Here is a 27,367-nt window from a genome sequence, read left to right on the forward strand (position 1 = left end):
TCATCCCTGTAATCCCAGCATTTTGGGAGGCCAAGGCAGAAGGCTTACCTGAGGTCAGGAGTTCAAGACCAGCCTGGCCAACATGGTGCAACCCTGTCTCTACTAAAAATACAAAAATTAACAGGGGTAGTGGCATGTGCCTGTAGTCCTAGCTACTTGGGAGGCTGAAGCAGGAGAATGGCTTGAACCTGGGAGGCAGAGGTTGCGGTGAACCAAGATCACGCCACTGCACTCCAACCTGGGTGATAGAGTGAGACTCCATCTCAAAAACAAAACAAACAAAATATCTTTTCCACTGGGGAACTGCCTCTCCCCCACCTGGTGGGTTTTTCAGTCATGTGCCCTGACTCCCCAGGGAATGGGAAGTAGGGGACACAGGTCAGGCCAGAGTATTCCTCCTTTCTACACACAACAATGGGTCTGGGGACAAACTTTTGACCTAGGCAGGGTTATTCAGAGGGCACTTTGGAAGCTCAATAGGCACAAAAGGGTTTCTCCTAAGATTGTGACAATTGTATAAGCCAAACAGGGCTGTTTTTTCTATCCAAATGGAAAAGGCCTATCTGAATAGGATGCTGGCATGGAAAAAAGCAGCGCTGAGAGACAGGTCTGATGATGCCATTTGAGCCCCTGGATTTCACTATTCTTGAAGCCTAATAAATGAGCCAATAAATTATTCTTTTTACCTATGCCAGTTTGAGTTGGTTTTCTGTCTCTAAACATATATTTTTTTAATTACAAATGTTCTTCATATAGTAGACAGGGTGACAGACTTGAGTCATACTTCCTGGCCACCAGCTGTCGTCTGCCTCTGTAACTGCTTGTGAAGACATGTACTCTGACCCAAACAGCTCCTCACCAGGGACTATCTCTCATCCATTATTTTCCACACCTGTTCACAACAGAGACCACTTTGAGCAGGAATCACTGCTACAACCACTTACTCTATTCAAGCATCTTTTTTTTTGTTGTTTGTTTTGTTTTTGTTTTGAGACAGTCTCATTCTGTTGCCCAGACTAGAGATCAGTGATGTGATCTCAGCTCACTGCTACCTCCGTCTCCTAGGTTTAAGCAATTCTCCTGCCTCAATCTCCTGAGTAGCTAGGAGTACAGATACCTGCTGCCACGCTCAGCTAATTTATGTAGTATTTAGTAGAAACAGGATTTCACCATGTTGGCCAAGCTGGTCTCGAACTCCTGACCTCAGATGATCTGCCTGCCTCAGCCTCCCAAAGTGCTGGAATTACAGCTGTGAGCCACTGTGCCTGGCCTCATGCATCTTTCTCTTTACTTTTTCTCCCCAGCTATTCCTGACTCCCAAATGAACCTTGTAGATAGAGGTATAAAGAAAGAGATTCTTTTGAAATTTTAAGCTGTCTATACAATATCTGGTAGGTATAGAAATAACATGAAATATTGTGGATGATATGATTTATTGATTTTTTTTTTTTTTTGAGACAGAGTCTCACTCTGTTGCCCAGGCTGGAGTGCAATGGCACGATCTCAGCTCACTGCAACCTCTGCCTCCTGGATTCAAGTAATTCTTTTGCCTCAGCCTCCTGAGTAGCTGGAATTACAGGCACATGCCATCGTGCCCAGGTAATTTTTGTATTTTTAGTAGAGACAGGGTTTCACCGTGTTGATCAGCCTGGTCTTGAACTCCTTACCTTGTGATCCACCCACCTCAGCCTCCCAAAGAGCTGGGATTACAGGCATGAGCCACTGTGCCCAGCCTAATTTATTTCAAATAATGTGATTTGGTTAATATAAGCATTTTGGATTTCTTCAGAAAGGTGGTACTAAAAGGTAACATGGAGATGATCTCTTTCAGGGTTAGCCAAGCATAGGGTGACCCCCACGGTTACAAAAGAGAGGATTTCACAGAGACATCGACATGGCATTAAATACTAGCAAATCAGAAACATACCAGTGTTTCCTGAAACTAATCAAGACAAAACATCAGACAACCAGAAATTTAGGGTCAATCTATAAAGTAACTAGGCCTGCCTTCTTCAAAATTGTCAACATTATGAAAGACAAGGAAAGGCTGAGGAACTGTTCCAGGCTTAAAAAGACTAAAGAGACAGCACCAGTGAATGCAAACATGATCTGAAGTGGTTTTCATTCTGGGGGGAAAATGCTATCAATGATGATCTTGGGTCAGTTGACAAAATTGAATTATAGACTGCAGTCAGACAGAAGTACTGCACCAAAGCTAAATTTCCTGAATATGATCGTTATACTGTGGTTATAAAAGAGGATATCCTTGTTGTTAGGAATACATATTGAGTTATTCAAGGTATATTATATGCAACCTGCTTAAAGGTTCAGAAAAAAAAACCAAGTATATATACAGAAAGGAAGAGAGCAGGGCACAGTGGCTCATGCCTGTAATCCTAGAACTTTGGGAAGCCTAGGTGGGAGGAACATCTGAGGTCAGAAGCTTCAGACCAGCCTGACCAACATGGTGAAACTCATCTCTACTAAAAATACAAAAATAAATAAATAGCCAGGCGTGGTGGCGTGTGCCTGTAGTCCCAGCTACTCAGGAGGCTGAGGCAGGAGAACCGCTTGAACACAGGAGGCAGAGGTTGCAGTATGCCGAGATTGTGTCACTGCACTCCAGCCTGGGCGACAGAGCAAAACTTCATCTCAAAAAAAAAAAAAAGAAGAAGAAGAAGAAAAATGAAAGGAAGGAAGGAAGGGACAAAGAAAGAAATGGCCAGAACTAGTAACTAGTAAATCTAATTAAAGATCTACAGGAGCTTTGTATGGTCCTTATGACTTTTCCCTACATTTGAAATCACTTGAAAGCAAAAGTTTTCTTTAAAAAGGTTTAGTCAGCCTTGTAAGTTTCTTTCAACCCTCAGGATTATATCAAAGAGAAAGCATCAGTTTGGGACTAAGGTATCTTTAACATGTTTCTAACTCTTGTTAATCTCCTTTTAATAAAGAGAGAGCATAGGCCTCAGGCTCCGTCTTTGGCAAGCAGCAGTTAGTAACATTGTTCGTTTTGTTTTCATTGTAGCTAGCACTTAATAACGTTGTTTTATTTTCATTGTATTTACTCTCGCGTTTGCTTTCTACTTATGGCAAGTAGTGTAGCATTCCTTGTATAATATGATGCAAAATTACGTTTTAAATAAATTTATATGATTTTAAAATGAGTTACTGTAAAGAAAATATTAATATAAAAGTACAGGTAATATTTGGAGGCTAAAGTACAGGTGAGTTTAATGGCAATTGCCTGACATTTAGGAAACACTAGTCTATTCTAAAAGACTTTATCCTAGAGTCAGGCAAACCAGAACTCTGAAAGTTAAGTGGCTTGCCCAAGATCACACAGTTCCTAGTGGTGGAGACAGTCCATTGTCCATTTTACCATAGCACATTGCTGTGACTCACATCACAAGAGTGCTAAGAGCCACAATGAGAAACAGCTCAAAGTGGAACCGTCTTACTATTTACACGTGCACACACGAGAAAACCAGTTATTCTTTTGCAAATCATGCTATTCGCAGCAAAATCAAGGCTCGCTGTTGGTTTAGGCCTTCAACACTGAAACAGTCTTGTTTCTTCTTTTTTCCCTTCCAGAGTGCCAATGGAATGGATGATGAGTCACTCCTATGTAGTTTATAGACAAATTCAAACCATTCTTTTTAAAAAGCACTCATTGTAGAGCACGGTGCTACATGCCTGTAGTCCCAGCCACTTGAAAGGCCAAATTGGGAGAATTGCTTGAGGACGGGAGTTTGAGACCAGCCAGGGCAACACAGCAAGACTTCCATCTCTAAAAAGTAAAAATAAAACAATTTGTCACCAATTATAAAAATTCAAAAATAAAAATAAACCATTTTTTTTAAATATTTAGGTAAAAAGCACTGACAATCACAGAGTTCTGGAAGCTTGGAAGAACAGCTAATTCCATCTTGTAAATAGTTTCAGAAATAGCTGAGGGAAGCACAGCTGGGTTTTTATGTGTTCCAGGCACTGGTCCTGCGTCCCAGTTCTCATGCTTACAATTCCTGGAGCTGGCAGTTCAAATATTTTCTTTTTTCTCCAATCTTCTTGTTCTCTCAACGCCATTTTCCATAAATCTATAGGTAGATTTTATGTGGTCTTCAGTGAAAAATTAGAACTGCTGGGTGAGTGCTAATGGGATGTCTGAGCTAGCCCTTTTGCTACTGCCAGTCAAGGACTTCAACTCGTAAACTCACTAGCAAGAGGAGAATCCACCCTGCTTAGGAGGGTGCCAGAGAAGGGCATTCTACAACTTCTAGACACTCATTCTAGCTGGCAGGACAGTTTTCTTCCTGCTAATTGAATCCACCCAACCAAGAGTGCATGGCCATCTCTCTTTGTTCCCTTCTCTGTGGACAGCAATGGCCTCCTGTTACAGGCTTGAAGATTATTCCCAAACTTCCCCTTGACTTTTTCTCTCCAAAATGACCTCTTCCTAGTTTTTCCATCTTCATGCAAAAATAACATCTACCAATCTACTTTTTTATCTTGGTGGCTTACCTCTGAGTTTTCTTTCTTTCTTTCTTTCTTTCTTTCTTTCTTTCTTTCTTTCTTCCTTCCTTCCTTCCTTCCTTCCTTCCTCTCTCTCTCTCTCTTTCTTTCTTTCTTTCTTAGACAGAGTCTTGCTCTGTTGCCCAGGCTGGAGTGCAGTGGCGTGATCTTGATTCACTGTAACCTCCACCCCATGGGCTCAAGCGATCACCCTGCTTCAGCCTCCCAAGTAGCTGGAATTACAGGCATACACCACCACACCTGGCCACCTCTGAGTTTTCATCTTACTTTTTCCTGTCACTCATAAGTTGTTGACTCCAGAGCAGGGCACAATATTTTGAGGGTGTCTGCAGTCAGTGCAAAAACACCCAACAACCCTGCTTCCTTGGCAGGCCCAAATGCCTTAGGGCCTGTGGGGTTCTCCTGGATTCTCCAGGCCCAAGCAAATCTGTTCGGAGGCCTGTGGAGTCCTAGCATACCTCTGATTCTTCACGTTCCATCCACACACATTTTAGGTCAGAAATGGTGGAGAAGGGACCTCAGAGACAGACCCTCTAACCTCTTAAATGGAAAGTCCAGTTTAGCACTAAGGTCATGCAGGGGTTCCCAACTTTTTTGGCACCAGGGACCAGTTTCATAGAAGACAGTTTTTCTACAGACATGGGTGGTGGATGTGGGAGATCGTTTTGGGATGACACTGTTCTACCTCAGGCCATTAGGCATTAGGTTCTCATAAGGAGCACACAGCCTACATCCCCCCATGTGCAGTTCACAATATGGTTCATGCTCTGTGAGAATCTAATGCCACTGCTCATCTGACAGGAGGCGGAGCTCAGGTGGTAATGCTAACTCACCCGCTGCCCACTTGCTGTGCGGTCCAGTTCCTAACAGGTCACAGAACAATACCTGTCCGTGGCCTGGGGGTGGGAAACCCCTGATCTAGAGGCCAACTAAAAGCTTAACCAGGTCCTAAACCCCCACAGAAGAACAAACTAACTAATTAATTTTTAGGGGAAATCAGATACACAGATCACCCTGCGACTTGCCCAATTGTTTTTTTTTTTTTTTTTTCTGGAAGACTCAGTGTTATTAAAATACTGATTCTTCTCAACTTGATGTACAAATCAATGCCATTACAACTGATTCTAAAAGTCACAGGGAAATGCAAAGTATATAGAAGGATCAGATCAACTTTGAAAAGGAAGAATCATACTGGGACTTGCACTCCCTGACATTAGGACTTGCAAGCAACCTTCATGGAGACAGTGTGGTATTTTTCTAGGTGGATAGGAAGTAGAATTTATTGGTGAGTATTAAGAGGGGGCAGCATAGTGGAAGCTCATGAGTGCAGGGCTGCCACTTGCCCTGCTCACCTGGCAGTGGTGTGAGAATGATTCACATAGGGTGACACTCTGAAAGCTGGCAAAGCCAAGGGATGTCAGAGGATGGTAGGGAGAGCAGGTCCTAAGAACAAGCTTTGACGCAGTCTGTCTCTGACCACAATTGGGGATGTACATGACCCCACAGCCATCTGGGATGAGTCGCTTCTCAGCCACCATGTCTTCAAATTAATCGGCATTGAACTCTGTGAAGTCCCACTTCTTTGAGATGTGGATCTTCGGGCTTTGCCCAGCTCTTCCCAAAGCCATCCAGTCATCCAAGGCTCTGTGCAGAACGGTTTTAGGGGTACTGAGAGATCACAGAGAGATGCCCCTCTCCCCAGCATCATGGAAGAAATCGTATGCTGTGTCTAAATTTCAATTTCTTTAACACATTTGAGCTCCATTTATAACACTTGCCCTGCCCACCTGGCAGTGGTGTGAGAATGAGTCACATAGGGTGACACTCTGAAAGCTGGCAAAGCTGAGGGATGACAGAGGAGGGTGGGGGGAGCAGGTCCTAAAAGTAAGCTTTGGCACAGTCTGTCTCTGAGCTGACAGAACTCCTCCAGAATTCTGGATGTGCTTCTGTTCAGCCATGGCCTTGGACCCGACATCTATGTAAGAACTCATGTAAAAGGCAAATGTGAAGGAGTCATTGCGGAAACCTGTGGTTTGCCATATTTCAAAGCCATAGCCTCCCTGGCCACCATGGGCACATCGCGTGCACGAACCCACTCCTCAATACCTCTCAGCAAGTGTGGTTGCACCAAGCAGTGAGTGTGGAGAAGAGTGGCAGAGTCTCAACACTGTCCCAGCCCTGGACTGTCACTGAGGTCAGCAGCAGGTTGGCCACCTGGGCAAGTTCAAGAACTCAGATTCAAAGCTTCCATATTCTGGCTGAGCACGGTGGCTCACTCCTGTAAGCCCAGCACTTTGGGAGGCCGAGGCAGGTGGATCACTTGAGGCCAGGAGTTTGAGATCAGCCTAGCCAACATGTTGAAACCGCACCTCTACTAAAAATACAAAAATTAGCCAAGCGTGGTGGTGCACGCCTGTAATCCCAGCTACTCAGGGGCTAAGACAGGAGACTCGCTTAAACCAAGGAAGTGCAGGTTGTAGTGAGCTGAGATCATGCCACTGCACTTCAGCTTGGGGGGCAGAGCAAGACTCGGTCAAAAAAAAAAAAAAAAAAAACCTTCCATATTTCATCGGGGACTGAAGGGGTAGTTGTCAAATGGCTGCATATTGAACAATCTACCCAAATGGTGGGAAGGTTATTCTCTCAGCAGTTTTATGATGGTTGCTGGAAGTCAGTGAGTCTAGACTTCTCATCTATGTGGGGAAACTGAGGCCCAGAAAGGGGGTGATTGGTTCAAGGTCAGACACATGGCAGAGCCAGGTCTGGACCTGGCCTCTCTTTCCTTGGCCATTTGGGCTCTCCTTTGGAAATTCTAGAGCATCGGCCCACTAAACAGGGTGAGAGGGAGTCCTCCATCTCTCTCTTTGACATCTGACAGATGGGGCACGTCAGCTGCCGTTTTCTGGTTTAGCTCAGGTGGCAAAGGCAGGAGAGAGAAGTGGTTTTCTGGTTCAGCTCAGATGCTGAAGACAAGGGAGGGACGTGGGAGGGAGGGTTGAACATTGTGTGTGTACATTTCACTTCTTTCTTTGCATGTTGGTTAACATTTAACAATGTGTTACCTCTTCACAGAGTCATTTATATCATTTGCAGGAGGCCAAGAATGACACCAACATCTATTAAAACCTAACGTTTCATGTTCTTCGTTGTAAACACTCCCATTGCTTAGTTTCCAGATATAAACGCAAAGTCATTCTCAAGATGGATGGTTTCTTTCCAAGAAAGTTGGTGTGACTGTAAATGAAATTTACCTAATTAATCTCCCTAAGAGAGAAGGAATCTGATGATAACTGTTAATAAAGACCTCGATGTTTTTCTTGTAATCAGAGCAAGGCAATCTACAGATTCGTTGTGGGAGAGACCATAACTTTCCAAATAAATCCTAGTAAAGCTTTGCAGACAGGGCACTTGAGTTGCTTCCCCACTTGGCTGGCTTGCTTTCAGCCTCTGAGCCCTGTACAAACTTCTCCAGAACTCTGGATGTGTTTCTATTCGCCCATGGCCTTGGACCCAGTATCTATGAAAGAACTCATCGAAAAGGTGAATGAGTCACGGAGGATACCCGTGGTCTGCCCTATTTCAACGCCATCCCCTTCCTGGCCACCATCAGCATGTCATGTGCATGGACCCACTCCTCAATACCTACTCAGCAGTTTGGTTGCACCAAGCAGTAAGTGTGGAGCAGAGCGGCAGGTGCCGTTTGCCAGGGGCTTCCTTGAGGACCAGTAAAGCCATCCACACATATATAACCAAGAATTTCTCCTTGCAAAGGAGCAAAGTTTGTCACACCAGTGTATACGAGGCCATACTGGGAAGTAACGAGAACACTTCCCCTGTCTCCTGGTCCTGAGGTCAAGTGTGCCACAGGAGAAGTGGCACCTACAGGGAAGAGCTTTGTGAGAGATACCACTCTGTAAAGAGGTTGAAGGAGTGCTGGCGGTTATTAACCCTGGAACTGGGGATCGAACAGATACACAGGGAATCACTGGGTGGAAGCCTGGGAAGGATGTGTCAGAGCAGTACGGCAGAGTTTGAGAAGTTATAAAGGTCAGGGATGCTGCAGGAATCCAATTTTCAAGGATGGGGCAGCCAGTCATGAAGACAAGTACCCAAGGGTAACTGGATCCTCAGCCCCTGAAAACAGAGCTGAATCTGTTTAAGTCCTTACTGATTCAGGACATGAGCAGATGGGGAAGGGAGGTGGGTCTGAGTTTGCAGTTGGCAAGTGGGATAAAAGATATCAAGGCAGGTAACATGCTAAACTTGACATTATTTCAGCAAACAAGGCCATAAACAGTCCCAGGCCACCAGTGACCTGAGTGGAATTTTCAAGAACAGAAGCCCTCCACCATCCCTCCCCATCCCCCATTCCATCAATGGAAGAATGTTGATTCATTCACACTTACCTTTTACATGTGTTCTTATATAGCCATCAGGTCCAAGGGCATGGGTGAATAGAAACACATCAGGAGGTTCTAGAGAAGTTTACAGGCCTTGGTATGATAACATTCTGGAGAGATTCAACCCTAAAAATTCATGGTGGTCATTTAGTGCTGTGGGGCTCCACTACCCTCGTAAGGGATCTGGAATCTGGAACTGGGCTCAGCCTTCATTATAATTGCTGGTTTGATCATTTGTGCCCCATGTTGGATTTGTAAGCTCCCCAAGGGCAGGGGGCAAATAGATCTATATCTATAAATCAATTTCTGATACAATGCTGGCATAGAGTTGGCACTCAAGAAATATTTGAATGAATGACTAACGGTGGCAGACAGCACAGCTATACTCAAGCATTGCCTTCCTCCTTCCTCATATCACATCCCTGAGCCCAACAGCTTTGGGGTTGGCCATGTGACTTGCTTTGGCCAGTGGGATACAAGGGGTCATGACACAGGCTCGCCTGAGCAGCAGTCTGGGGTGAGTGCGTGCCGTGGCTCCGCCTCTTGCACTGCTGCTCTCTGCCAAGGCTGTCTGCTGCTCCTGTAGACTGCGTTCCAGAAGGAGAAGATTCGAGAAGACATGAAAAGCAGATTCAGAGTTGGCCCGCAGCCTGGAGCAGAGCTGTAGTCCATCTGCTCTCGAGTGGTGTGACGGAGACATGAGGATTTGCTCTTGGGAAACAGATTTGGGAGTTATTTGTCACCACGGCAAAAGCCCTGACCTTGGAGGAACAAGGCCTCTTCTATTCAATTTCACCCACATGCTGGCACAGTGCCTTCAGTTTCTTTGTTTTGCCAAAGCCAAGAGCAGATGGCAAACCTTGTACCACCTAGAAAGCAGCCTTTTTGCTGTCTTCTCCCAAAGAACACACAGAGAGTTTCTTCCACCCCAGAGAAACCTAATGGTTAACTGTCAAGGGTGCTTAAAGTGAAAAGTGGTCTGACAGCAAGTTTACATATTATATTTTAAACATTTACACAGTTTTAAAATAAATGCAAGCCTGAGGCCCTCCCTTTCTTCACCTGCCAGTGAAACATGTTCTCTCCAGTTCTGCAAAAAGCCAGAGCCTCACTTGGGTGCTAGAAGTAGAGTATTACGTAGAATCTGCCAACGATCTGGTTGAAATCTCAAGGCATTCACTCCACACCAGTCTTTGATTTACCTTGAAAAGAACTTTGAGTATAAAATGTGCATGGGACTTTGGGCACAAGAAAAGACAAAACAAAAGAATCCTGGAAACACTGGATCTTTTGCTCAGTTCTAATATTACTCACTGAAGTTGTCTGTATGATATTACCTTTCGATGAAAAGTAAAAAGCAAATGCAGTCAGATCTATGAGTTACTAAACAGCCAAATATTTGGAAATGACTCAATGGTTGGCATTTTCATCAGAGTCCGTGATGATGTCCACCCTCACAGCCTCAGCCTGCACAGATATTCTGATAATTCCAGATTCTGCATTCCCACCTTGGCTTTTCTCCTGATAGCCACTTGATTGTCACAACACTTCAGAATTCCCACCTGAAATTCAACTTTGGGCTGAGTGCAGTGGCTCAAACCTGTAATCCCAGCACTTTGGGAGACCGAGGCACAAGGAGTTCAAGACCAGCCTGGGAACATGGTGAAACCTCATCTCTACAAAGAATAAAATTAGCTGCGCAGAGGGGTGCATGCCTGTCATCCTAGCTACTCAGGCTGAGGTGGGAGAATCACTTAAGCCCAGGAGTTTGAGGCAGCAGTGAGCCATGATTGCACCACTGCACTTCAGCCGGGGTGTCAGCGTGAGACCCTATCTCAAAAAAACAACACAAATAACTTTTCTACTCCAAAGTTTTGGATAGAAACCCCAACTTTGTCTATCCCCTTGAGCAGTGGATCTTTTCCATCATGACCTGTATTGAGTAAGGACGCATCTTCCAGTCGGTCATCCAAGCCAGAGACTGGGCCTCCTGTCAGATGCGTTCTTCTCCCTCAGTCCCTATGTTTATCAGGTTATCGAGTCTTATGCTGCTATCCCAAATCCTTTGTGGGATAAAGCTGGCTCTAAAATAATATTGTATGAATACATATATTTGTATAAATTGTTATATTTGCATATATTATATATGTACCTGTATGAATATAAAGGCTCTATTTACAATATCTCTGAAATTTTTCTAATACTCTATTCCTCCATCCCACTCAGCATCCCCCACCCTAATTGCCTTAGTTAATCTGGATGATTTCAAAACCTCCTAACTGGACCCTGTGTCCATTCTAGCCACTGCCCCCCGACCCAGAGTCCGTCCTTCAGACCAGAGTCCTCTCCTTAAGCACAAACCTAATGACTTCTTCCCTTCTCGGAAAGCCTGCTGTGTGTGGCTCTGTCAGCTACAGAAGAAAGCTCAAAACACGGAGATGTTTGTGCCCGAGCTTTGTGAAATTTTGAGATTCATCTTCTGCAGTTCTTCCAGCCAAAGCACAGCAGCATTCCAAACTCCAATCATATTTCACACTGTGTTCTTTCCTGCTGTGTTTACTCAGGGAGGGCAGGGTCCCAGCTCATCCTTCATGACTCAACCCAACGACCCCTACTATTGTGGAGACTGATCCCCAGGCAGAGTGAGGCCGTCCCTCTCTGAACTGTTCAAAGCACTGGACAGCCCCAACATCAGTGCTTTTGATGACATGTGGAGGTGCTTGCCTCCTCTATCAAACTGTGCATGGTGTAAAGGTGGCAAATCTGCCCTAGCTGTCTTCAACCTCAGGGCCACGCACATTGTGTGTGTTCTGTAGACATCATTAAAGAAATGGAAGATAAGACGGGGCGTGGTGGCTCACGCCTGTAATCCCAACACTTTGGAAGGCCAAGGCAGGTGGATCACTTGAGGCCAGGAGTTCAAGACCAGCCTGGCCAATATGGTGAAACCCCATCTCTACTAAAAATACAAAAATTAGCTGGGTGTTGTAGCACATGCCTGCTACTCGGGAGCCTGAGGCAGGAAAATTGCTTGAACCCAGGAGGCAGAGGTTGCAGTGAGCCAAGATCACAGCACTGCACTCCAGCCTGGGTGACAGAGTGAGACTCTGTCTCAAAAAATAAAATACGTAAAAGAAATGGAAGCTGGAAGAATAAATATTGGAGTAAGTCCTCTAGCCACAGCCTCTGTATTCTTAAGTGGTAAACGACTTAGCAGTTAATTTTCCTATCTGTAAATAAAAACCAGAATGAAAATCCACAAGGCAGAGTTGCAAAATGTTCTTCTAAACAGATGAACAAAAATATGATATTCTGACATTATTTCTGTAGGGATGATGGCATTTGTTGTATAATTAGAACATGAAGATTCTGGTTAGCACTGACATATCTCAGTGGCATCCCAATGCTGTCATATTAAAGTGGGGGGGATGTTAGGGACGAAGGAGTCTAGAACCCAAACTCTTTCCTTTGTAATGAGAAAGCCTAAAAGCTTCTTTTGCACCCATGCAGAGCTCCCAGAATTCTGTTTTAGCACAGTCTTTAACAGCATGGACTTTGGAGTCAACCCCTCTTGCTTTGAGTCTCATCTGTAGCACTTACTAGTCCTGTGCCTTTGACCAAGTAACTCAATTTCTCTATACCTGGATCTTTCTGTCTGTAAAGTTAGTATATTAATAGCACCTACCTCAGAGGTTACTATAAGGGTCAAATGCGTTCATGCAGATAAGTCATGGGAAGACAGCACTTGGCAAAACAAATGCTATTTAAGCCATGTATTTTCTGCCAAATGCTAGGATACATTTTCTAAGTATCAGAGATGGTTAGATCCACTTTAAATGGCATTTCTGGCTGGGCACGGTGGCTCCCGCCTGTAATCCCAGCACTTTGGGAGGCCTAGGTGGACAGATCACCTGAGATTAGGAGTTTGAGACCAGCCTGGGCAACATGACGAAACCCCGTCCCTAATAAAAATACACACACACACACAGCCTGGCGTGGTGGTGGGCGTTTGTAATCCCAGCTACACGGGAGGCTGAGGCAGGAGAATTGCTTGAACCTGGGAGGCGGAGGCTGCAAGTGAACTAAAATCGCACTACTGCACTCCAGCCTGGGAGACAGAGTGAGATTCTGTTTCATAGAAAAAAAAGGCATTGCTCCTGCATAATCAAGGGTTATTTTTGTATTTCTTTGGATTCTTGCCATTAATTATTGTCCAGCGTTTTACAAAATCCACACAATTTTTATAGCATGTATGTGGATAGAGAATTAGAGCCACAGCAGAGAGAGCTTCCGAGAGTTCATCCTCCGCCCCCTGCTTTTCCGGGCCTCACCCTGGCGTGGGCCTGTGTCACTGCGCCATCTAGCGGACACAGAGCGCCGCTGCCGTGTGAGGCCCTCGGACAAGCCGGAGGGGAGGGTTTACAGCCCTCACCGTCCTGATCCGTCGGGCCAGCTCCCGGGTGATCTCATAACACTATCCTCTTGATGTGCATCATCAGTACTAATCGTCTGGGACACCGGGAATCCCTCTTGTAAGCCGACAGCTCTACTGATGAGTTCAGCCTGTTCATCCTCTGGCAAAGCCGCCTTGGCAAAGCCAGACAGAGAAGAAGGGAATGAAAACTGACATGACCGTATTTATAGGAGCGAGAAAGAAGCTAGCCAACATTCACCTATATTTTAATCAGCATACACTAAACAAGCCGGCAAGCAAGACGGCCAACGCTGAGCAACTTTTTGACCTCCTTTTCTGGCTTCGACGCATCTTGGCACAGCCAAGCCTGGAGCTGACAAGGGCTGAGCCGACTGAGGGCTGAATCTCGCTTTATTAAAGTGTTTTTAGAGAAGGCCAACCACTCTTTGTAGATGATTAAAAGCTTATCCCCCAAGGCTAGTAAGCACCTTCCTGCCAATAACTCAGCTCTGGCATGCAGGGCATGGGGTATTGAACACCATATGGGGAGAGAGTATCCACATAAAAACCCAATCAAAGACCAGGGTTGCTCTTGGAGGGGCCCTTGGAGGCCAATAATCCACCTTGCCTTTATTTTCTAGGTAAGGTTTCTGGCCACAGTAACCAGGCAGACCAATATTAAACTTGAAAGTCAGTGAGTTTGGAATCAACAACTGAAATCACTTGCTTGGGCCCCAGTTCAACACATGCTGGCAACAGACATATTAACCAAGGGGATGGCAGTGGGTGAGCCCTGCTGCGTCCTGTCCAGGTTCTGTAGATGACCCCTGTGTCTCACCATCCTTGGGAAATTCCATGGTATTAGTAGAAAGAATAAACTCTCCGGAACACTATATGTCTCACGCCACTTACTTTTTGATGAAAAACCAATTCCAAATCAAGAAGATGATTTAAGCGGGAAATGCTTAAAATTATTTCAAAATCAAAGTTAAAAAAAATAGAGTAGGGAGTGAGAGCTATATACGGAGGCGGATTCTTTTTTGTTTTTTGAGACAGAGTTCTGCTCTTGTTGCCCAGGCTGGAGTACAATGGCGTGATCTCGGCTCACCACAACCTCTGCCTCCCAGGTTTAGGTGATTCTCCTTCTTCAGCCTCCCAAGCAGCTGGGATTACAGCCATCTGCCACCATGCCCCACCAATTTTGTATTTTTAGTAGAGACAGGGTTTCTCCATGTTGGTCAGTCTGGTCTCAAACTCCCGACTTCAAATGATCTTCCCACCTTGGCCTCCCAAAGTGCTGGGATTACAGGTATGAGCCATTGCACCCGGCCCAGCAGATTCTTGTTTATTTCCCTTTTTGCTACTCCCCAAATGAGAGAGTTTAAGCCTTGTCCTTTTTAAAGGCCAATTAGAGAAAATAAACTGAATCCGGGCAGCACTTCATGAAAACCCTGAAAGACAAGCCACTGTAGAATAGTCCCATTTAAACCGCAGAGGCCTGCAAGAAGGAAGAAAATCTTGCCCTGTCTCTGGCAACTAGCCATCTGGAGCCAGACAGCTCAGTTCAGGTCCTCTGCTGGTTGGCCCTACATGGACACAGGTCCTGCTGGGTCTGGGGCCAAGAGAGCAGGACTTCAAGCTGTCCCTTCTTTCAACAAACTACGCAGGTCCCAAAGAGGTTAAGGTTACTCAGCCAGTCAGAGGCAGAGCTGAAACTCAAAATTCGAAGCTCATGTTGTTAACTTCATTTTATTGCTCCTGTAAAAGGAACACATTTAGAGGAAAATTCACTTATTCAAAAAAATGTTGATTTCTAACAAAATGTGACAATACCATTGTGAATAAAATGTAGATCCTACCCCTAGTGAGTCTGCCTCTGCCATCCAATAGAGGATATAAACAAGTTAAGGAACAGAGACAAAGCAGTGTGGTGAGTGCTGAGTCCATATGCCAAGGGCAAGTGATGGGAGGCATCCCAGTCAGCTCTGGAGGGCCAGGGAAGGTTTATTAAAAACTTGACAGTGGGGCCGGGTTTGGTGGCTCATCAATCCCGGCACTTTGGGAGGCCTAAGTGGGAGGATCACTTGAGCCGAGGAGTTTGAGACCACGTTGGGCAACATAGTGAGACTGTATCCCTACAAAACACATTTTTTAAATTAGCTTGGTGTGGTGATGCACACCTGTAGTTCCAGCTATTTGGGAGGCTGAGGTGGAAGGATTGCTTGAGCCCAGAAGGTTGAGGTTGCAGTGAGCTATGATCATGTCATTGCACTCCAGCCTGGGTGACAGAGCAAGACCCTCTCTAAAAAACAAACAAAAAACAATTACATGGTGTCGCAAAGAGTGAATTAGAGGCTGGGTGCAGTGCCTCACACATGCAATCCCAGCACTTCGGGAGGTCAAGGCGGGTGGATTACCTGAGGTCAGGAATTCCAGGCCAGCCTGGCCAACATGGTGAAACCCCATCTCTACAAAAAATGCAAAAACTAGCTGGGGGTAGTGGTGCATGCCTGTAATCCCAGCTACTCGAGTGGCTGAGACATGAGAATTGCTTGAACCCGGGAGGCAGAGTTTGCAGTGAGCCAAGATCACGTCACTGCTCTCCAGCCAAGACTCTGTCTCAAAAAAAAAGAGTGAATTGGAGTGAATCAGAAGGCAGAGGGGAAAATAATCTAGAAAGGCCTCCCAACATGGAAGAATTTGGAAGACTGCAAGAAGTTGGGCGTGGTTGGAGCATAGGGTGCCTCTACACAAACGCGTGTAGATGTGCACTGGGTTGGTGAGCGAGAAGGGTGGGTGGAAGAGGAGGAGATGAAACCAGGGAGACAGCAGCAGTCAGATCAGAAGAGTCTTGAATGCGTGCTAAGAAGTTAATAGCTTGAAGGCAATGGACCTTTTATGGCCAGTGGGTGCGCTTCTGCTCTTTGTAACCAAAGGAGGGTAACGAACACACGCTGGTATCTAGGAAGCCAGACCAGGTTGAGATCTGCTGATGCAAACACAAGATTGTCAGCAGTTCACTGGCTGTTATTTAACCTCCCACCATGCAGTTTCCTAGTCCTGTCTTGAGGAAGAGAGTTATAAGGTCCTTAAGTTTTTGTTCTGGGATGAGGATTCTGTGAAAAGTGTCCCAGAAACACCCTGAGCAGGGTCTAGGAAACTTGCAGCCCGTTGCAAGAGCTAGGAGAGAGCTCAGAGGTGCAGGGATACACTAGGCTTCTATTCCACTGGCTCCTGCGCGACCCGTGAAAAGCCAACTACACTGGCAATCACCTGTTTCAGAGCCACAGGGCTGGGCCCACCATCTTTCAGGTTCATGGCACGAGCCTCACTAAACACGTGCTAGGTGCCCAGCTGCTCTGGACAGTTGTGGAGGATACAGGGAAAGTGAGAGAATGTTCTTAAGGAGCTTGGGGGTCTCTGTAGAAATAATGTAGACTCAGGAAACAGTACCCAAATCTGTGGCGCAAATATGTATTTTTGTTGCACACTCATTTTACACGTTGCCAGGCACTGCTCCAGGCACTTTGTCACTTGCCCTCACCACAGCCCTACAGGGCTGGTGTTGAAGCATTTTACAATCAGGTACAAGATCCAGAGAAGTTAATCTTTTCAGGACAGAAAATCTATAGGACTTAGGAAGACTCCATCTCTACAGATCATTTAAAAATTAGCTGAGCATGATGGTGCACACCTGTGTTCCCAGCTACTGGGGAGGCTGAGGTGGTAGGATTGCTTGAGTCCAAGGGTTTGAGTCTGCAGTGAGCCATGATGATGCCACTGCACTCTGGCCTGGGTGACAGAGTGAGACCCTGTCTAAAAAAAGAAAAAGGAAAGAAAGAAAACCAATAGGGCACCACGGCAGGTTCCCAGGAGAAGATTAATATGACAATGGTACTTTGGAAAGATTAATTGGATAATGACATTCAGGATCGTCTGAAGGTAGAAGAAACTGTACATTTTATTCGAACCTCTGCAGAACATGAGGCGGGAGCACTGCTGTGCGAACAAGAGGAAGAGGCTATAGAGTGAGTCGTACCATCACCAAGGAGCTAGAGAAAAAATCCTGTAAGAGCTGACCCAGTGCAAGTCCAGAGGATGTTCACTGTTGATGAATTTTAGATACACGTTCTCATACACATATGCCTTATTAAAAGTCCCACGTCCTCCATCAGATCAGAAATTTAAAAAAATATATACCAAGTTAACAAATCTGAATCTGAACTAGTTTAGGAGTTGATAACATAGGCATGGCCAAGTCTCCATGTGAGACAGCTGTAACTCTCTGCCCAGCCCAGCCCCACTCTACCCCTCTCCACATCCTCTGCTGAGACGTTGGCTTAGGGGGCCACATCCTACCTGCTCCATCTCCTACATATGCCTATTAGAAAGTAATAGATGTCTGACTCAGAGGCCAAAAACTAGTCAACTCTGACTTAAGACTGAAGTTCAATACAGAGACTATAATGGAAAAGAGGGTGTCCCAGGCTCTGTGCAGTGCCCCGACACCGGTTCCCACATGGCTTATACTTTGGATACTGTGTTCAAGCAATTACCTGTCATACACTTACGGGTAATGGCCCTTTCCTTGAGCTAGCTCGAGTGGAATTCTGTTCTTCACAAGCCAGTGCTCCCTGGCTGAGCAAGCTAGGCTAGTAGATGTGCTCTGGGCCAGGAGCTGCAAAACGACTGCCCACACGGTGGATCACAGGCATGTTTGCTTTGACCCACATGGGTTGCTGTTGTTTTAATTTGAATGGTGCTGCCTTTTAGACAGAGCATATTCCCTTCAGCCAGCTTCTGTCCCTCTACTGTCTATCACATTACCATCATGCCGGTACCTCCTCATCATTTGGCATGACCTGCTTCACTCCTGTAATTATCTGAGCTTGAAATATTTGATCTAGACCCAGGTAGGGGTGTGTGTGTGTGTGTGTGTGTGTGTGTGTGTGTGTGAGTGAGGCAAACTATACATATCGATGAGAAAACCAGCAACAGTAATAGTAAAACAGTAAAAATATTGGCTTGGACCAGAGTTCCCTTTTATCTTTTCAGTTGTTCAAAAGGAAACATTTTGTGAGCAAAAACCTTTGGAAACAAAGGGAAAATACGGTGTGGAATCAAATAAAAGGTACAGTCACGTTTCCCAGACATACAGCTTGGGGGTCATTATACAACTCAGTGAACGGGTACAATGGCTGCATTATTTGAGATGCTTTTGCTTGCCAGTGGCAGAAACCCAACTCAAATAAGGTTTAAAAAGGCGGGGGAACTGAAGTCTATTCAATATCAAAGGAAGAACTTCTATGGAAACAAGACTTCAGGAGACAGAGCCCAGCCCCATCACACCTCTCCCTCTCCGTTTCCTGTCTCTGCCTGTCTCTTACTCTGTCCATGTATTATTTTTCTTTGTATTTCAATACAAAGTTTTTGGGGTACAGTTGGTTTTTGGCTATATGGATGAGTTCTTTAATGGAGATTTCTAAGATTTTAGTGTACCATTCACCTGAGCAGTGTACACAGTGTCCAATGTTTGGTCTTTTATTCCTCACCCCCTCCCACCTTCCCCTCACCGAGTTCCCAAAGTCTGTCGTATCATTGTCATGCCTTCGTGTCCTCACAACTTGGCTCCCACTTATGAGTGGGTAGTATTCCATGGTGTATATAAACCACATTTTTGTTATCCACTTGTTGGTTGATGTGCATTTAGGTTGGTTCCATGTCTTTGCAATTGCAAATTGTGCTGCTATAAACATGTGTGTCCAAGTGTCTTTTTCATGTAATGACTTCTCTTCCTCTGTGTAGATTCCCAGTAGTGGGATTCCTGGGTCAAATAGTAGATCTACTTTTAATTCTTTGCCTGGATATGTTCTTGGTTTTATTCTGCACATGGGTTTCTCTCTCCCTCTCTCTCAGAAAGTGATTGCTGGCATCTCTAGATCTACGCTATCCAAATTCAGCAACCATTTTGGAAAAGAGAGTGTCTCTTTCCCACCATCTTGGGAACGTGACTGATTTCCACAGGAGGATTTTTGTTGGCCACAGCTGGGTCGGGCTCCAGGGGAATGGGATTCTTTGATTTGCTGACCCAGGCCATGAACCCTTGCCTTTACAACCAGGCATGGGAGTCCGCTTCCAAAAGAAGTGAAACAGGAGAAAACTCGCTAGAAAACCAAAAAGCATAACTATACAACCCACTCAAGTTAACTTAAAATTTTTTTATTTAAATGCCTTTATTTAATGTTACTTTACTCAATGAGAGCAAGCATTTATGCATTCAAATGGTAGGTATTTGGTTAAGCAGCTCTTGAGGTCCCTCTAAAGAACCCTGAATCTATCAAGCAAGAAAATGTTCCCACTTTTCTGGCAAGGGTTTCTAGGGTTTCTGAGTATTTACAGAAAACAAAACCTTTCTTCCTCCCCTTTCTCTACTGACTATGTTCCAAACCACAAACAGAAAGGAATCATTCATCCCTGTGCATGGGTTAATTAAGCAGAAAACTTTTTCCAAGTGTAGGAAGCTTGGTATTAGATAGAAAGAAAAAAGGAATGAGAGATGCTTTTGGGGTTTCTGGAGAAGGGAAGATGTCACATGGTGGTGGGAGGTGAAGAGATGTCCATGGTAAACGCCATCTATTTTGAAATTTTCCCTGAACAAGAGGCCAAATGCTTAGGGGTTCTCTGAGTCTGTCAGGACAAGCTGAGAGAGACCAGTTAACTTCAATACTCACTTGCAGAGTGGAATCCAGAGCAAAGATGCACCTGTAGCCAATACTTAGAAGGTGACAAGGAAGGCCAACCTTGAAAGCAGATATCTAATTGCCCTGCAGGAGCAGATGGGGGGGTTGGAAGATGAACTCGCAACAGCTGTCATTAGCCAGCTTCGAAAGCTCAGAACAGATCTGCCTAAAGACAGGCGCAGAGATGGCTTAGGATTAGCTAAGAGGCGTTGTCTACCCAGAGTGAAAGAGGAACTTAAATTACTTGTATTGCAACCCATCTAAAGACAGAATATGACCACAGTATACGGGAGGAAAAATTATTTTTTCTCTACCTTTCTGAGTTCATATCTTGGAAGGACCTCTGTAGCAAAAGACAGATTAACGAGAGAAAAACAAACAGACATTTATTAGCAGGTATATTTCATATGTACATAGGAGATCCCAGGAAATGAGTGATTCTCAGAAGTGTCTTAGAACTCTGGTTTATATATCATCTTTAACAAAGAACCGCAAAATGTTACAGCAGTGACCAAAGGAAAAAGACTGAGTCTCTAGGGTCAGCAAACTGAGGGAAGGCAAGGAAATGGGAGTTTGTCGTGTGGATTCGGTGCCATCTCCAGGCTGAGAAGGATCTAAAGTTGTCTTCAGTTATCAACCTTTGTTCTTTCTGGTAGAGAGGCAGGAATGGACATCTTAGCTTTGGTAAATTTATGTCTTGCTTTTAGGCAAATGGGGTAGAGCAGAGTCCTTTTCTTATATCTGCTTCTTCTCAATTGCCTTCAGCTCAAAATAATGCTTTTTTTACATCTCATTTTCTGAGGAACAGCTCAAAATAATTTTTATGCCAATGTGGCCTATTTTAGGGTGACATATTCTGGTCCACAACAGGCAGAGGCTGCAGAGGCATCCTGAAAAGGGAGGAAGAGAGTGAGAGTCATTCAGCTGTTTCCAGCCAAAGAGATGCAGGAGAATGACCCAGCCGTGCAGTCACACTCCCGGATGCTCAGCTGGGTTCGTGTCTCGGCATATTTTCTCCTTGGCTCTGATGCCCCAGCCGCCAAGAGTATTTTATCATATGTAAGTCTTGCCATTATTTTATGTACCGCAAAGAAGAAACAGTTGTGCTAATTACACTGCATCATGCTTTCCTTTCACTTTTAATCATTTACACTTATTTTGACATAGATTTTATCCTATAGCAAGTCTTGAAAAGAAAAATGTAACTGAATAAAATGGCTGCAATAATTCCTAAAACTTCTTCATATTCAATGTCTGATTCTTCTCCATCATTTTTAGACTCAGTCTTTGGTGTCTGTATTTTCCCTGCACGATATCATCCAGTGTACTTTCAACAATGTTGGTAATACAGCACTTTTACAAAAGAATTTAAAATATATTACATATATTTTACATATAATATATATGATATATATTCCAATAGAAATGTGAAATTTGAGCTGTTTATTAGATATTAAGATATCGATGTCAAATTTCTTGGGTGTGATCATACTATGCCCTATGAGACTGTTCTTATTTTATGTTGTTTTTTTTTTTCTTTTTTTTTGAGGCAGAATTTTGCTCTTGTTGGCCAGCCTGGAGTGCAATGGTGCGATCTTGGCTTTCTGCAACCTCCGCCTCCCCGGTTCAAGCAATTCTCCTGCCTCAGCCCCCAAGTAGCTGGGATTACAGGCAGGTGCCACCATGCCCAGCTAATTTTATATTTTTAGTAGACTGGAGTTTCTCCATGTTGGTCAAGACTAGTCTCGAACTCCTGACTTCAAGTGATCCAGCCGACTCAGCCTCCCAAAGGGCTGGGATTACAGGCATTAGCCACTGTGCCCAGCTTGTTCTTATTCTTACAAGATGTGTTCTGGAGTGGTTAGCAGTGACGTGTCATGTTATTTGCATATTACTTTCATATGATTTGGCAAACAAATATTACAAACAAAACACCCAAAGAAACATAAAGAGTGATGAGTAAAGAAAATGCCTTCGAAATGATACCAACAGGAAAATCTAGGTGAGGTTACACAGGTATTCATGGAACCATTTTAAAATTTTCTTTAAACTTACCATTTTCCAAAATCAAATGTTATGGAGAGGAAGAGGAGGGTGCTTCCCTGAGAAATCCACCCCAGCAGTTTTCCCCCAAGTGTTCTCAATCTGCCAACACCAATTCAGAAGGGTTTGATTCCAGTGCTTTCTTGATCTTACCAGATGGATGTCCACAGAAGTTTTCAGACAGGAATCATGATTCACATTCCTTCCCCCAAGGGGCCCTCAAAGAGTTTGTTCACTGAAGCATCACTGGTTGCTGCACCGTTGTCCAGGTATGACACCCAAGAAATAACAACCAGATCCATCTACGTGTAGGCAATGACAGCTATGTCAGACCTGCTACTTGACTGACAGTGGCCGAGAAGTGAATCTCCATGTCAAGATGAGAAAACATGGGGGTGTGGGGAAGTGCATCTTCAGACTGGACATGATGTACACATTTGTGCCACCTGGCAGTTATGGATCTCAGTGTGGATTAACCAGTTGGAAATCTAGGTTATATGTCAGTCTTTATGAGATTGGTGAGCAGGAATCACTCCCTTGGTCTGATCAGAGTTTCTGGAATTTCACATCTGGATCATCTCTTGAATTCTATGACCCTTTCCAAGGTACCACTAGTCCGTGAAGCCCTAACTGAATACCAGAGTACCAGCCGCCTCCTCCTCCTCCTTCCTCCTTCTCCTCCTCCTCCTCTTCCTCCTCCTTCTCCTCCTTCTTCTTCTTCCTTTTCTTCTTCTTTTGAGACAAATTCTCGCTCTGTCACCCAGGCTGGAGTACAGTGCGCCATCTCGGCTCACTGCAGCCTTTGCCTCCTGGCTTCAAGTGATTCTCCTGCCTCAGCCTCCCAATGAGTAGCTGGGACTACAGGTGTGTGCCACCATGCCAGGTTAATTTTCTTTTTTTTAATTTTTAGTAGAGATGGGCTTTTACGATGTTGACCAGGCTGGTCTCAAACTCCTGACCTCAAGTGATCTGCCTGCCTTGGCCTCCCAAAGTGCCAGGATTACAGGCATGAGCCACCGTGCCTGGCCCCAGCTGGCTTTTCTCCTCCTTTGGCATCTCTGTCTCTGCTGTATCTGAGGGCAGCAGGGATCAGCACTGTCTAAATGAGAGATAGCAAACTTGCAAAGAAGAGTTTTTATACCACGTGTATCCTTTCCAATATGATGGTAACAAAGAATGGGAGCCTCTATTTCCTCTGGTTATATCATTGACTTAGCTGCTATCTGAGAATAATAATATCTGCATTGCCTCCTCCTGTCTTCAGTAAATATTAAATTGCTGCTACACCTTATGGGATTGTTGTGGACAATCAAAGAGAGACCCCAAAAAAGTAGTATGAAGTAATCCATTATCATAAAAACAAAGGTCTTGGAAAGGACAGATACAGATAACGATTCCAAAACATAGTTGAGGACACTTTCTTCTTTAATGAACTTACTTACTCTCATTCCTTTGGTTCCTAAAGGGAAGATAAACTCAGTAGCTTGTTTTCCTAGCCTTTCCTTTTATTTATCCCTTTGGATATGAAAAGTCTGTTCTGAATTACTCAAATATGCCTAGAACTCAAAAGCATGCTTGTGATTATGCCCCTTTACACATTTAATGTGGAAAAACCTCACCGACAAGAAAATAGGCATGCATGGAGGTAATGTGTTCCCTCCCTCCTGTGTTCTCAATACATCCATGTGTTGCTCCCTCATTCCTGAGAGGTGCCCACCCTGCAGCTGCCAGCTGCCCTGGTCAGGTAGCTCTTCCCATCCTGAAATGCAGCAACCCCTGAAATGCAAACTCTGGGTTGCTGACATTTTCTCAACAAAGGGAGGAAATGTAAGTAAATCAAGGCAAACAGAAGTGACTCAATCTGCTCTAACAGCTTTCTATTTTATGTCTTGGAATACACAAAGATAAAGACATGACAGATGAAGTACTGCACCCAGGGCCACGCGGCTCCTTGGACGAGCCAGGCTCCAGCTACTGACACAGCACTCCACCCTTTTTGATCACCTCCTCTTCACCCCGTTGGTGATGGAGAGAGTCCCACCCTAGCATTCTGGGGATGGCTGAACACGCTATGCCCAATACTGGGCAGATGAGATCCATAGCGGTTTATGAGTCACATACTCACAGTCCGGGGTGAAAGGACATTGCATGCCAAGCAGGCCCACACAGGGGTTGCACTCAGGAACACAGTGAGCAAGCATGGACTGTGGGAGGCAGGTCTTGGAGTAAGAGGGTGGGGTGCCCCCTTTTTTCCCATGGAAAGATGGGATTAGCCTGTTTGACTCATTCCACGGGCCCACAGAGAACTGAAGCATGATGCTTAGGGATAACGGGCACTGTGCCTCACCTCCATGATGGGCAGTGCTGTTTGGCAATAGGCCCTTCCCAGGGGAGCAAAGTGGGGAGGGAAACCTGTGGGCAGGCCATTCGAGGTCCTTCTGGTTTCGGATGTGAAAGGAGTATATAACACTGGGTCCTAGTTTTAGGCCTATAACACATGCCCTTCACTGAGTCGCCTTCTTTTTCATCTTTTGTGTTCAGCCAGTGGATTTCTCTTCACTCTCTTCCTATAGCCTGTTCTTTTCACTGTATCACTCTTCATTGGCTCTATCCATTATTTTTATAGAGCGCTGCTTCCTACCTGAGTAGCAAGATTCTAAAGGCTTCAGTGCAGGGATATTTTTCTTGGGGAAACAGAGATGGATCTTAGACCCAGAAAGAAGTAAGCACTATTAAGGCAGAATCCAATTCAGGGGTGGTTGCTGGGTTTTTCCCATTTAGGGCAATAGATCCTGACTGTCAAATCAGGTGGGGTCTGCGCAATCTAGAGCTATAGATAGCTTCACAGAGGAATCATGGAGACATTATACAGATGCCAAACATTTGAGGAGAATGACTAGCTCCCGATCTGTAATTAGCTCTGATTTGATTTACTGTGCTTTGTTAATTACAACAAATTATATAGACGTGTGTAACCAAAGCTGCATGTTGCAGAATTAATTATAGGTTCATAGACATTGCAAAAAATGGTAAAAAGATGTCCGGTGCGCCCTTCACCCACTTTCCCTCAATACTAAACTCCCCCATGCTGTTGGCTTGCCTTTTTTTCTTTCCTTCTTCTTTCTTTCTTTCTTTTTTTTTTTTTTTGTCCTTTTCTTCTTTCTTTTTTATGTGTTTCACAACCAGTGTGTATTACTTGGACAACAATGAAGAGAGACTATTAAGAAGAATTTTTACAATGCAAATTATGAGCACAGGACAGTTATCCTCCCTCCCTCGTGTGTACAGGGAGGAAGGAATGTTGTAGTCCAGCAGAGGCCTCACAGCCTTGCTCCACCCTGAGGCTGGAGTGCCTGCTGCAATGTCATGGCAGCTGCAGTGTTCTTAGCTTTGCTCACGTGTAGAGTCTCTTCTGTGCTGAGTCCAAGGGAGTTTCGCCCTTCCATGTGTCTGCAGCTCTCTGGCTGCTTGTTCTCCTAGATTTTACAAAATAGGAAACAGCATTGTGCTGCTCATGCTGCTGTACATCTGTCCCATGTGTCAATGTCCCTACCAAGGTCCCCACCCCTGTAGTGGCCAGGGCAGGGGAGAGCTGCTCTCAACCCCTCTCAGTGGGGTCATTCACTTTCAGCCTGGGGTTCAGACTGAAAACAGATACTTCCTAGATACTTTCTGTGCAACACATTGAATAGCCACTTCCTCTTGGGCTCCAGAGAGCTCAGGAGGAGACCCTTGGCCTTCCAGCTGAATCACTGCAGGGGTGGCACCGTGGGGAACACAAGAAAGATAGCAAGTGCCAATTCTCATTTTCCTCCTGTCCATAGCTATTAACAATATTAGGCCAGGTACAGTGACTCACACCTGTAATCCCAGCACTTTAAGAGGACTAAGCAGGGGGATTGCTTAAGTTCAGGAGTTCAAGCCCTGCCTGGGTAACACAGCAAAACAGTCTTTACAGAAAATTCAAAAACTAGCTGGGCATGGTGGTGCACAGCTGTGTCTCAGCTACTCGAGAGACTGAGATGGAAGGATCACTTGAACCTAGAAAGCAGAGGGTACAGTGAATAGTGATTGCCACTGCACTCCAACACAGCAAGACCCTGTCTCAGAAAAACAAAACAAAACAAAACAAAACAAATTAATACCAGTCCTGCCTGGTATGAAATTCAGGATATTCTTGTTGTTCTGTCTTACGTTTTTCTGTTTTTCCTAACTTTGATTGAAGATCCTGCCGTAACTTCTTAGAGAGTATCCAATAATCCTCTTTCCAAAAAGTTACTCAGAGCAAGACAGATAACATCCCCTGAGATATCAGAGTGGGTGGCAGGCCTGAGGAGGACACCTGGGCCCCGCCATGTCACAATGTCACGATGGCACTAACACAGGCCCCAAGTTGCACCGCTGAAGAGTGAGTCGGAAGTTTGCTCCATGACACTCTTATGCCACAGCCTTAGGAAAGGAGGCTTCCCCAGGGCCTCCCTCCTATGTAGTAAAAATTGATTTGCAGAAAGGAATAGAGGGAAAAAAAGAGTTCTTAATTCTATTGTAAAATGCTGTTAAGTGGCAATGTATGTAATGTGATGAACTAGCATTTATAAAACTAACCAGTTTGCTATAGGGAAGTGTCCAGCAGAATATCCAGCATATGATGGGAAACAGCCTGGCCTCTTGGCTGAGAGTTGCTAGTTTGTGGTCAGATTGGAGAGCCAGGTGTAGTGGCTTACACCTGTAATCCTAGCATTTTGGGAGGCCAAGGTGGGAGGATGGTGTGAGCCCAGGAGTCTGAGACCAGCTTGGGCAACATAGTGAAGCCTTGTCTCTACAGAAAAACTAAAAAATTAGCTAGGCACGGTGGCATGCACCTGTGGTCCCAGCTACAATGGGAGGCTGAGGCAGGAGGATCGCATGTGCCCAGGAGGTTGAGGCTGCATTGAACTGTGTTCATGCCACTGCACTCCAACCTGGGCAAAGATTGAGATCCTGTGTCAAAGCAAAAGACAAAAACAACAGCAGATACTCTTGGATGCAAATCTCAGCTTCAGGATTAAAGAGCCACATGACCTTGCAAGCAGTAGCTAAATTTCCCCATCCTTAAAATGAAGCTTAGAGAATACCTAATAAATGGTATGTAAGGAGCAAGTGAGATGCAGTGTACACTGTACTTGATACCCTCGCACACAGCAGACACTCAAAAATATTAGCTGTTATCATCTGAATAAACAAATGCTAGCAATAAA

Source organism: Callithrix jacchus, chromosome 16 (genome assembly GCF_049354715.1).
Source record: "Callithrix jacchus isolate 240 chromosome 16, calJac240_pri, whole genome shotgun sequence".
NCBI lineage: Eukaryota > Metazoa > Chordata > Mammalia > Primates > Cebidae > Callithrix > Callithrix jacchus.